The sequence below is a fragment of the Macaca thibetana genome, chromosome 5 (assembly GCF_024542745.1).
Source record: "Macaca thibetana thibetana isolate TM-01 chromosome 5, ASM2454274v1, whole genome shotgun sequence".
NCBI classification, from domain to species: domain Eukaryota; kingdom Metazoa; phylum Chordata; class Mammalia; order Primates; family Cercopithecidae; genus Macaca; species Macaca thibetana.
In genome coordinates, this window is record NC_065582.1 from 82535327 (window position 1) to 82549022 (window position 13696).

The following is a 13696-nucleotide window of genomic DNA, read 5'->3' on the forward strand; positions in this document are numbered from 1 at the left end:
ATCTAGCACAGAAAAGAAAATCTAATGAATTGTTGCACCAAAAAAAAAAAAAAATGTTAATTAGCTATTCTTGTTTGTTGAGAGCCAAACAAGAGGAAATTGGTTTCCAATGTTATTAAATTACGATAGTAAGACTATAAGATAGCAATATGAAAGAACTTTCAAATGACAAGTGTAAAAATGAAGCTGAATTAGGTAGTTTAGCCTACACCATGCCTGGTAAGAATAGAACGTAAGATAACTGGCAAGGTTTTGGGTCATGAAGGGACACAAAACACCCTCTAACCTTCTCCTACATCACCTCTTCCCACCTCAACACATTCAGACACAACACATTCAGACAAAAATCATTCGAATTATTTTCTAAGCATAGTATCAAATCTCAGAGCCACATTTTTCCTGCTAAATGAGTTTATCCTGGGTAGGCACCAGAGATCCATGAGATGACAGCATCTTGAGATGAGTCATCATTTCTCATATGGAAGAGGGTAAATAAAGATAAATTTCAGATGTCATTTTGTAACGCCTAAGGTTCTTGCCTAGCCACGCCAAAGAATTGGTGTGGTGGCTGACTATGGTAAATGATTGAGACAGGGACTGATAGAAAGAAAAAGCTGTAGGCTTTATTGAGCAGAGTAAAAGTACAAAGCTTCCACAGCATGGAAGGGGTCCCTAACGGGTAGCCAGAGTTAGATTATGTGATTGCCTTTTAAACTCTTTAGGCAGGAAATACGTGAGGCAGGAAGGTGGTACCAGAGCGAGAAACAAAGACAATTAACCATATGTGACATGTCTTAGATCTTGAGGAAAACAGGAATTGCAACTTAGGTTTTATTTATTTTATGACCTTGTAGTGGCATGGCAAAGGCGACAGGATCTCACAGGACTTTACAAAGTATGTTTACAAGGAATTGGAATTGGGAGTATAGATAAGGTCTGCTAGTCACACAAAAATAGGCAGTTGACAATCCTTTTACTTTAGTTTGTGGGGGGAAGGAAGAGAGGGAGAGAGGACATAGGGAAACTTACAGCAAAATTTTCACTGTTTATAGCTTTCTCGGGGAAGAAAATACATGCACAAATCATGGTGTTAGGAATATTTTGAGCATATATCTTCAATATTATTCATCTAGGACTGAAATAAGTCCTGATGCAGGAAATGAGTGAGTTTCACAGCTTTCTGAACCCCTACTTGACCCAGAAAGCCCAGTTGGCCCCTCCTCTCAGTCCCCCCTCTAAACAGGACACCCCAACTGCTACTGGGAATGGGGCAGAGGTCATTCTGGCTACTTACTGCTGGTTAGGGGTGAAGAAGGGGCCCTGCATTTGTGGCATCCTCCAGAGGGGAACTTTTTAGGCTAGTCGAGGGACCAGTGGGTCCATCCAGGGGTCCTCAGTAGAAGCCATGAGTTGAGCTCATTTCAGGTTCCATTTGTAAGACCATTTGTAGTTTGATGGCCTCGATCCTGGAGGAAACAAATTTGACAAGGAGGTTAAAAATGCAAGGCCCAAAGGCGAGTAATAGTAGGATGGCTGTCACAGGTCCTAGAAAGGGGAGGAGCCAAGGTATCCATTGGTTAAACATATTTCAGGGTCCTGAGTTTTTAAGCCCCTTTTTCCTCTTTTAAATGTTTAACAATATTTTGTAATTCTTTGTGAGCTTCAGGCCTTAAGGGATATTGCCTTTGATAAGGAAAAGTGGTGGGGTCTTTTAGCCTGATTTGAACCGGATGGGCATTCTTTATCTTTCCGGATTATCCTTCTACACCCCAAACTTCAGAGTTGATTCCTTCTGTAAGTAGGGGACAACAAATGGCTAATTTGTTCCTTATATTCATGGAGATAATAGCCCTAGCTTTGGCTAATATGTCTCTTTTTAATAAGGGTGTGGGACTTTTGAGTATAACAAGAAAGGCATGTGGAAAGAGCACAAAGTCTCCTAATTCCAGCTGAGGAGGTGAGAGAAATACTTGGTTACAGGCTGTCTTGAGATTTTCGGATAGTAACGAACTTTGAGGACAGTCGTCTGGGGCAGGAGATTAAAACTGAGAAAGCCGCCCCAGTGTTCAGGAGGAAGTCCGGTTCCTGGCTCTCAATGGTCAAACTTACCCAGGGCTCTGTGAGGGTGATGGCATGAGCTGGCGGTTGCCCCGGGCACCTTCAGTCCTGTTGCTGAATCATCTGGTTGGGTGCTTCTAGTCCAAAGGGCCTTCCTCCTCTAGGACCGTGAGCCTTCCAGTGATTGCCTTGGCATATTGGACACGGGCAAGGGGGCAGTTTGTTTCTTGTTGGACAATCTTTCTTAAAGTGTCCTTGCAAACCACACTGATAATAAGACCTACTAGGCAATTGGCCTGCTCCTCTTTTGGCTCCCTCTGAGCCACCAAGGTCTGCCTATCTGAGGGCCATGACTAAGGCTGCAACTTTCCTCTTATCTCGCTTTTCCTTTACAGCCTGTTCCTCTTGGTCCTTTTTATAGAACCCTGAGGTTGCCAGGTTTAACAATGCCTTCAAATTTTATTCTGGGCCTAAGCCAGATTTTTGGAATTTTCTCCTAATGTCAGCTGTTGATTGGTTGATAAATTTATCTTTTAAAATAGGTTGGCCTTCTACAGAATTTGGAGTTAGGAAGGTGTGCTTTTTTAGGGCCTTCCTTAGCCTTTCTAGAAAAGCAGAGGCATTTTCCTCTTTTTTCTGCATAATTGTGGATAGCATTGAGTAGTTCATAGGCTTTGTCCTAGTCTTCCTCAACCCTTTTAAAATGCAAGTTAGCAAATGCCTGTGGCTCTAATTTCCATGATCTGAGTCAGTATTCTAATGAGGGTCTACAGTGGGGACACCCTTTTGTCCTGTGCGGAATTTTTCCTTTTCCTCCAGGGTCATTTGATGGTTTACATGGCTAAGGTACTACAGATTCCTAAATTGCCAGGCTGCTGCTACAGCTGCTTCCTTTTCAGTAGGACTTAAGGTCTGATCAAGAAGTAACATGATATCTCTCCGTATTAGATCAAAGGACGGCCCTAATCCTTGCAGGACATCTATATAGTGATCAGGATCATCTGAGAATTTCCCTAAATCTGCCTTTATTTATTTTTAATCTGAGAGTGAGAAGGGGGCATGCACGTGAATGGGCCCAAATTCTCCTCCTACTGCTTGTAAGGGACACAGTTTGGGTGCCTGGCTCGCAGAGTTTATGTTCTCTTTCCAGGGTGCCTTTAACACTTCACTGGGGCTAGGTGGAGGAAAGTCAGTGGGGGAACAAAAAAATTTCAATATATTTATTTCTCTCCTGCCCATTGGACAGCCATAGTGAGCAACTTTGGCTCTGAATCTCAGAGAAACGGCCCATCTTTTTTATTATTATTATTAATCTCTCTATGGTTTCCCAAAATATACTATAATTACATAAATGGTCTAGAGTAACTATGCATTAGTATTCCCTCCATCAAAGCATGACTTCATTGATTTAATACAGCCTAGTTATGTAGTTTCTCACAGTTGATAAATTTTTTTCTTTATTTTAGAGGTATTGGTCAAATAGACTCAGAGCCCAGGAGAAAAAGTGTTGATCTAATACCAATGTGCCTCTCAACATGTCAAAGTATCAAAACAGCAAAGTGTGAATATTTTCAAAGTTTTGGGTTTCAATTTTAATAATCCCACATTTTGTGGGGAGATGTGTGTCTGTGTGTGTGTGTGTGTACACATATACTTATCACAGATATCTAAATGGCAGGAATTATCAACTTGATTACATTTATTGACTTAATCCAATGAAGTATGTTTTCTTTAGAAGTTCATGCATTCTTCTCAAAATTACAACTTCATATCCAAATTTTAATTAGCAGTTCTTCCAGACATAAGCCTTGCTTCATTTTCTACCTGTTAAAGTTTGTGCTTATTGAAATTTTTTAAGATAATATTTGTAATGTACACTGAATTTTCACTCATCTATTCAGTTCATTGATTTATTTGTTTCTGTAAAAATTCAGAGATTTATACCTCTTATTTGCAAAATTATTCTACACATATTCCATTACAATAGAAGATCCAAAACAACATAAACATCGTTTGATGTCTCACTTATTGCTGAGATGAACTAATTTAATCATTCCAAATTACTTGATGACTCTAAGTATTTCTATTAGTTCAGAACCTTCTGACAAACCATGCCCAAAAGTAAAGCCACTCATTAATGTTTTTAAGACAAAATGAAGGTTTTTTTAAAAAACAAAACCAAAAACAGTTTACACTCACTTCAGATAATTTTTGTTTTAACATAAAAAAAGTTTTTAGTAAAAGAAATTTTCTAATTTTGTTAACAAATTTAGAGTACTTATTCATACTTTGTTTACAAAAGTTGACTTTTTCTGTAGTTTGTTCTTTTAAAAAATACACTATGTCATCTCTGAAAATAGTTGATTAAAAACTTAAGATTATATTTCATTGTAATGAAAATTCCAAATCAATCAATCCCTCATTAGTTTAAGTGCATGCTGCATATAGTTTGATGTGTAATTTATACATAACTCAGGATATTTTCTCCTAGACCAAAAATCCCACACATTTCTTTTACATGGCAAAAAACACCCTACAATTTATGGAGAAAGAGATTTTAATGTTGAATGCAGAGAATACTGTCTTTATTTAACTATATTCAATCTCATTTAATTTACCATTTTTCCCAAGACCTGTTTTCTGAAAAGGAATACCATAAGATAATATGCAAAAGTAAAGATACACAGAACCAGAAATGAGATCAACATGTTGGCGTTTATATATTTTTAAATATTTTTGATCAAAGCCGGTGTCATGTGATTCAATAACCTCTTTGGAATAATAACACAGAATCACGCCATCTCTTATTTTGCTCTGGTTATTTTTCCAGGACCAAAATATCCAAGTTTAATTTCCAAATAATTTCCAATGTTCAAGACAAAGCCATTCAAAGGTTTTGTAGGTGTTAAAAAAGACAAAGCCAAACTTCTTGCCATGGTCTGTAAGACACACCATGTCCTGGCTCCAACTTACCACCCAGATTTATATCTTCCACTGCTTCCATCCTCCTCTGTCAAACGCAAACTGAGTTTCTGTTTCCCACTCGTTCCTTAATCCTATTTTTCTCCTTCATGCCTGTGTCCTTAATCAAGTTTTGCCTCATCCTAGAAAATTCTCCCAATTTCCTCCTCACCACTGAATTCTTCATTCTAAAACTGTCTCCTCCACTCTGAAGCTTCCTCTCACACCATCCTTCTTCTTCATAGGCAGAATTAGTTACTCCCTCTTCTGTGATTCCCATAGCACATTATTAATATGTCTATCATGAATTTTTTTTTTTTTTTTTTGACACGGAGTCTCGCTCTATCACCCAGGCTGGAGTACAATGGTGCAATCTCGGCTCACTGCAACCTCCACCTCCCAGTTTCAAGCGATTCTCCTGCCTCAGCCTCCCTAGCAGCTGGGACTGCAGGCGCCTGCCACAACGCCAGGCTAATTTTTGTATTTTTAGTAGAGAAGGGGTTTCACCATATTGGCCAAGCTGGTGTCAAACTCCTGACCTTGTGATCCACCCGTCTTGGCCTCCCAAAGTGCTGGTATTACAGGTGTGAGCCACCGTGCCTGGCCCATGAACTTTTAAATGATATATCATTATATCATGTATCTTTTTTTCTCTATGCTTATCAGGCCCCTAAGGAAACATACGTAGCTATTTATTTTTTTATTTCCCACAGATTCACTATTTATGATTCCTTTTCTATAAGTAAATAGAATTTTCTAATGTTCTAACTAACTTCTTTCAATATTTTCTTTATTAATGCCTGGCAAAATCCCTAACACTGAGAGTGTTCAGTAAATGCTTGCTGACTAAATTTTTAAAATTTCCAACTTATAGCTAAGCCACTGCAAATAATGATGCTGAAAATGTTCCCTTTTCATGTTCTATGATTTGCATAAAGTGAGTTTTGGTGACATATAAAACTTCAGTGGATAGCTGAGTTAAGGTTTAAAAAAAAAGCACAGAATGCATCTATAATGTAGAAATTGGTCTATGTATTATTTTTCTCTATATAGGGAAAACTAGTCAACCCATTATTAGCGTGGAGCACAAGGAAACATTGGAGGTTTACTTGGAGTTAGGTTAGTTCCAAGTGAGAATTATTGAAGCATTAAAATATTTACTTACAACTGCAAAATATCAATTTTATTGTTATTGCTGTTTGTGAGAAATATATATATATATATATATATATATATATGTATTTTGAAATGTATCAAATATGCAAACATTACTGCTTTGGCTTGAATATGTCCTCCAAAAAGCATGTGTGGGAAATGTAATGCTCAATACAACAGCGTTGAGAGATGGAACCTGTATTAATCTGTTTTCATGCTGCTGATAAAGACATAACTGAGACTGGGCAATTTACAGAAGAAAGAGGTTTAATGGACTCACAGTTCCACAAGGTTGAGGAGCCCTCACAATCATGTTGGAAGGTGAAAGGCACGTCTCACATGGCAGCAGGCAAGAGAGAGAATGAGAGCCAAGCGAAAGAGATTTCCCCTTATAAAACCATCAGATCTCATGAGACTTATTCACCACCACGAGAACAGTATGGGGAAACCACCCCCATGCTTCAATTATCTCCCACTGGGTCCCTCCTACAACACATGGGAATTATGGGAGTACAATTCAAGATGAGATTTGGGTAGGGGCACAGACTCAAACCATATTAGCACCTTCAAGAGGTGATTAGGCCATAATGGCTCTGCCTTTATAAATGAATTAATGCTGTTTTGGGGGGAGTAGGCTCCTTTTAAAAGGACAAGTTTGGCCTCCTCTTCCATTCTCTCAATCTCTCTCTCCCTCTCTCCATCTCTCTCTCTCTCTCTCTCTCTCTGTGTCTCCCTCTTGCCTTCCATCATGGGATGATGCAGCAAAAAGACCCTTGCCAGATATCAACCCCTAAGCTTTGAACTTTCCAGCCTCCAGAACTGTAAAAAGTAAATTTCTGTTCATTATGAATTACTCAGTCTATAGTATTCTGTTATAGGAGCACACAAAAGAGACTAAGACAGTTACAAATACAAGAATATTTTTCTTAATTGTTACATCCCAAGCTGATGTTTTTAAAATACTGCATTGATTTCCTTTTTCAAAACTGTAACGCATTCAAAAAATAATAAGGTCATGTCAAAATATATAAGAGCTCCTACTGGCCAAAGTTGGAGTAATTTGAACAACAAAGTAGTATTAATAGTGATTATAACCCATACTGATATAAATAAAAAATTGAATAGTTAATTTAAAAGTACAAAAGGAATAGCTATTCTTTAGAACAAATTACATTAAGCATACACCACATTTATAATTGTTGCAGGCAATATCATAAATGAATACCAAAATCAGTGAACAATGTGTGATAGAAATAGGGTATTTGCAATGTCAAAGTATCTTTCCATTAGAATGTACTTTTGAAGGAAAAAAATAGAAACTTCACATTGGGGAAAACTACCAAACATTACCTTTAACAAGTGACCAAGATTAACATTCATCAGTAAAAAGATATACAGACATCAGATACCTACTGATATGATGCACTGAGAAGGACACAACATCACTTCTGTGGTATTCTTGCCCAAAATGTATAATCTCAATATACTCTTGAGAAAACACCAGACAAACCTATACTGAGAAAATCAAAAGTACCGAAAATAACTGTCCTAAGTTACTCTTACCAGGTTCCTGTCCACAGTGGACAGAAAAAGAATTAGGAACTGTCATAGTTTGGAGGAGACTAAGAAAGCATAATAATTAAATGCAATGTGAGAGCCTGAATTGGATTACAGACCAGAAAAAGGACATTATTGTGATAATTCATGAATTAAAAATAGCCTCTTTTATAAACACATCTATATCAACAATAGTTAACAGTATTGTACCAACGTCAATTTCCTGGTCGAATAGCTGTGCTAAAATAACATAAAATATTAATATTAGGGAAGACTGAGTAAAGAGAATTCTCTGCACTATTTTTGCAACTTTTCTGTAAGTCTAAAATTATTTCAAAATAAAAAAATTAAGTAAAATTTAGATAAATAGTAAAATAAGTGATATTTTTCTTCAGTTTCTTGTTTAGGGTCAACCTATTTCATAAAGTTCTCTCTACTTATTCTAGCAACAGTTAATTATAACAAGTCTAAAGCCAGACTACTTGAGTTCAAATCCCAATCCCACAAAATCCTAGCTATATATCCCCGAACATGTTACCTTATCTCTCTGTGCTTCCATTTTCTCATATGTAAAATGGAAGTAATAGTAATATCTACCTCATAAGATTGTTTTAAGGATTAAATGGTTTAACATGGGCAAGTGCCTAGAAGAGTGCCTGCAACATAGTATGCAATACATAAATGTTACTCACTATTATTATTACTATTAAACCTACATGAACCTCTTCACATTTGTATGCATTGTGATTTTCAGAATATATATCCAGTCTTGTGGATGGATTATGATAAAAAGACAAGAGTTGCAGGACTCTGTTTTCCAAGCAGTCCTCTACTTTTATACATAATTTATATCAAAATGTTGTAAGTTAAAAATGAGAGTGTTGAACACTATTTACATGTAGTGGAATTAGTTTACCACTTGATAAATCCAAATTCAAATTCATTTTAGAATAGTGTTTTTGGAATGTTCAAGAATAATGTAGGAAACTTTGGGTTACTCAAAAGTTAAATATAAGAAAGAAATGCTCAACTATATGCAATTTTATCCCGCATCCCACCCCATATAATATGCCTTGCACAATGTTTCTCAGATAAGCATGAAAAACACTTTGTTAAATACAAAGACAAATGAACTAATTGGTATTAACATGATCTTTTCATTAATAAATTTGTGTACAGCCATGATTTGATGACTCTGCTTGAAATGTTACTAGGCTAGAGCTAAAATTATTATTGCATGTTTATTTAGAAATGCTCTATGTTTTATTTAATTTTGTTATATCATGAGCAACAAGTTGTGTTTTATTTTGAAAGGAAAATTAAAGTTTATGATTCTAGTTTGTGTGGGAGAGGGTAAACAAAGTTTTATACATAAACAACAATTACATATTAAATTCTATGAAACAAAGTATGTTCCAAAACTAAAAAGGTGCCTGATCTAGCAATAGGACCACACTTGTTACTGTGTTTTCTTTAACCATTTAGATGATTTGAAGGCACAGGGTTCTCTTCATAATCTCCCCTCTTTACATCACACACATATTCACGAGTTCACAGTATACACATTCACATTTCTTTTCAATTTCACTTTTGGTTTTCAGTTAACAAAATCTCAATGATAAGTTTTTTGAACAGTTTTTATTTCATCATCATATTCAGGAGAAATGACTTTCAAAGTTATGTCCCTAAAAATATTTTGAAATAAATCGTTCTGTGTGTACAAATTGTGAAAAGAAACTGTCATTTGAATATATTAAAATTTATGAGACATATGACTTGAGCCAATTAGCTAACAATATATTATATGCATTTCTTAATTTAAAAGACTCTTCTAAGAGAATTCTACAAAGGCGGTGCAGTAGAAAACATCAGGAATCAACCTACCCACATAGACAACAATTGCACTGACAGCATCTGTCTAACATAACTATTTCTTAACTCTGTAGTCTACTAAAGGCTTGTAACTTCCAGGGGAAGGTTGGACAGTAAATTGTCAGCTCTTAGCTCAGCAATGAATACCAATCCCCAACCCTAGCCTGTGGCAGGCATCTATTCATTATTTCTGGAACAGCTTGCACATGGCCTGTGGGAGCCAGGGAGACCAAAATAAGACCTTGTTGTCCAGTTATTAGAATCTGTATTCCGATTGCTGCTTTTGATCATTGAGGTGCAGACCAAGAGGCAGGCAGCCATAGCCTAGCCCCTACTCCCCACCACCATTTGTTGCAAGGCTGTCTTTCTTAATCTGAAGTGACTTTCATGGTATTTAAAGGGCTAGAACCCTTCCCTCTTTAATTTTTCTTTTTCCTCTTCTGAGTCTCCTGCAGTGCATATGTTGGTCCACTTGATGGTGTTCCACAGGTTCTTCAGACTCTGTTCATTTTTATTGAGTCTTTTTTCTTTCAATTCCACAGACTTGATCAGTTAAATTGTTACACTGTCATGTTTGCTGATTATTTCTTCCACTCCTCAAATCTGTTCTTGAATCTCTCTAGTGAATTTTTCATGTCAGTTATTGTATTTTTAAGCTCTAGATTTTTTGTTTCTTTTTAGGTTTTATATATTTTTATTTCTATAGACCTTAAATACTAGGTCATTCGAAAACAACTGTATATATTAAGAAAATTAGAAAGTAACTTCTACTCATGCCATGGAAAGGTGCAGGCTTAGAAAAGACTAAAGATGACCTTAGGTTTACGCCTCCCACCCAGGCTAATCCTTGGTATAGAGACAGTCTACAACAATCAAAACCAAAACAAAACAAAAATAGAAAAAAGCAAACCCTAAAGAAGGGGGAGAATCTTATCTTCCGAGTTACCACATTATTAGATTCATATGTCCAGTTTTCAACAAAAAAAATTCCGAAGCATACAAAGAAACAGGAAATCTTGGCTCAAAGGAAAAAAATAAAAATAAATCAACATAAACTAACCCTGAGAAACACCAGATTGCAGATCTACTAGACAAACACTTCAAGACAACTGTTTTAAAGATGCTCAAAGAACTAAAAGGAAGACATGAAGAAAAAATAATTTAGGAACAAAATAAAAATATCAATTAAAAATAAAAATCTAAAAAGAAACAAAAAAAAACTAGAGCTGTAAAGCACACTAATCGAAATAAAATATTCACTGGCAGGATTCAATAACAGATTTGAGCAGGCGGTAGAAAGAATTACCAAACTTGACATTGGGAGAATTTAAATAATCAAGTCTGAGAAATTTAAAAAAAGACTACAGAAAAGTGAACATAGACTTAAAGACCTATGGGATACCATCAAGTGGACCAACATATGTATTGTAGGAGACCCAGAGAAAGAGAGCAAGAATGGGGAAGAGAGATTATTTGAAGAAATACTGACCCTAAACTTCTCAAATTTGATGAAAGACATGAATATAGACATCCAAGAAGCTCAATAAATTCCAAGTTGAATGAACTCAAAGAGACTTGCACCAGGACACATTGCAATAGAACTATATAAACACAAAGAGATAAGGGCCAGATGCAGTTGCTTATGCCTGTAATCCCAGCACTCTGAGAGGCCAACACAGTGGATCACTTGAGGCCAGGAGTTTGAGACCAGCCTGGCCAACATTGTGAAACCCCATCTCTACTAAAACTACAAAAATTATCCAGGCGTGGTGGTGTATGTCTGTAGTCTCAGCTACTCTGGAGGCTGAGGCATGAGAATCACTTGAACCTGGGAGGCAGAGGTTGCAGTTAGCCAAGATTATACCACTGCACTCCAGCCTGGGCAACAGAGCAAGACTCTGTCTCAAAAATATAAATAAATAAATAAATAAATAAATAAATAAATAAATAAATAAATTCTTGAAAGTAGCAAGAGAGAAGTGACTCATCACATACAAGTGTTAACCAATAAGACTATCAGAAGATTTCTCATCAGAAACTTTGGAGTCCAGAAGGCATTGGACTAATATACTCAAAGTACTAACACAAAACAAAAACAAAAACTGTTTACCAGAAAATCTGTGTCTAGCAAAACTATCCTTCAAAAGTGGGATCAAAATTAAGAAATTTCCAGATAAACAAAAGGTGAGCAAGTTCATTAGCACTAGAGCTGCCCTGCAAGAAATTCTAAAAAGAGTACTACAAGTTTAAGTAAAAGGACGCTAGATGGTAACTAGAATGAGTATGATGAAAAGAAGATCTCAATAAAGGTAAATAGATGGGAAATTATTTAAAAACTAGTATTATGTAACAACAGAGTGTAACTGCACTTGTTAAAGTTTAAGATACTAATACACTAAAAAAGATTAGTCTAAATGCTAGTATTATTGTAGCTTTGGTTTGTAACTCCACATTTTGTTTTCTATATAATGTAAGAAATTAATACATCTTAAAACTAGTTTATTTTTGGACACAAATATACTAAGATGTAATTTTGTGACAACACTAACTGAAAGGGATAGGGATAGATGTGTAAATGGGCAGTGTTTTTTTTTTTTTTTTTTTTTTTTTTTTTTTTGAGACGGAGTCTCGCTCTGTCGCCCAGGCTGGAGTGCAGTGGCCGGATCTCAGCTCACTGCAAGCTCCGCCTCCCGGGTTTGGGCCATTCTCCTGTCTCAGCCTCCTGAGTAGCTAGGACTACAGGCGCCCGCCACCTCGCCCGGCTAGTTTTTTGTATTTTTTAGTAGAGACGGGGTTTCACCGTGTTAGCCAGGATGGTCTCGATCTCCTGACCTAGTGATCCGCCCGTCTCGGCCTCCCAAAGTGCTGGGATTACAGGCTTGAGCCACCGCGCCCGGCCTGGGCAGTGTTTTTATATGTTGTTAAAGTTAATCTGGTATAAATTCCAATTAGAGTATAATAACTTTAGGATGTTAAATGTAATCCCCATGGTTACCACAAAGAAAATAGTTATAGAATGTTGTATACACAAAAAGAAATGAGAAGGAATTGAAACATTTCACCACAAAAGATAACTAAATACAAAAGCAACAATAAAGTGGTGTCTCAAAGAAATATTTATACACTCATATTTATGGCAGCATTATTCACAATAGTTAAAACATGGAAGAACCCAAGTGTCCATCAACTGATGAACAGATAAGCAAAATATGGGGGTGTGTGTGTGTGTGTGTATATATATATATATATATATATAAAAAATAGTATTTAGCTTTAACATAGAAGGAAACTATGACATGTGCTACAACATGGATGATTTTTAAGGACATTATGCTAAGTTAAATAAGCCAATCACAAAAAAACAAATACTGCATAATTCTACTTATATAAAACACTTAAAAAGTCGTAAAAATCACAGAGATAGAAAATAGAATGTTGGTGGCCAGAACCTAAGGGGAGGGAGAATGGGGAGTTATTGTTTAATGGGTATAGAGTTTCAGTTTTGCAAGATGAAAAAGGTCCTGAAGATGGATGGTTGCACAACAATGTGAACATACTTAATAACATTGAACTGTGCACTTAAAAAATTCTTGAGATGGTAAATGTTGTGTGTGTTTTACCACAATACAAAAAATTGAGGAAAAAAAACTTTCCCTCAAGGATTTCGAACATCAACAATTCTTCTAAGAGGCTTTCTATGATTAATTAGCCTTTGAATTTAAGCAGAAATAAAACTCAAACCACAATAAAGTATGTATTATATTAGTTTTTATATAAGGATATGATAAAAGGTAATCTAAAGATTTAAATAAAATAAATAAATCTAAAGATTTAAAGTAACTTCACATTATATTACATTTGAGACTAAAAGTCATATTTTATAGTATGCAAAATATAAATTAGCAATCTCATTATTTTTATTCCCTGTAGACAAAACATAAAAAAAAGTAAAAATGCAAGCACATGTAAGTGATTGTTTTATGTCTGTTGTTCAGAAAAGTACAGTTTGCTTCAAATCTGAGCCCAATCAAGAAACATGAATTAAAATAAGAACACACTATGAACCATAGCAAAGACTCAAACCTTATATTTT

The 13696-nt window shown here is 35.9% G+C and overlaps 1 protein-coding gene and 1 long non-coding RNA gene across 2 annotated transcripts in view; one reads left to right on the forward strand and one right to left on the reverse strand.

Moving 5' to 3' along the window:
* The window catches only part of LOC126955196 (uncharacterized), a 45254-nt gene extending 42994 nt beyond the window's left edge, over positions 1-2260 (reverse strand). The window contains exons 1-2 of the long non-coding RNA XR_007725833.1: positions 2110-2260; positions 1295-1466 (exon numbers count right to left, since the gene is read on the reverse strand). This is a non-coding gene — a long non-coding RNA (uncharacterized LOC126955196). The remainder of the gene's footprint in view (positions 1-1294; positions 1467-2109) is intronic.
* Positions 1-13696, forward strand: part of PPA2 (inorganic pyrophosphatase 2) — a 1020900-nt gene that overhangs the window by 46999 nt on the left and 960205 nt on the right. The window lies entirely within an intron of this gene.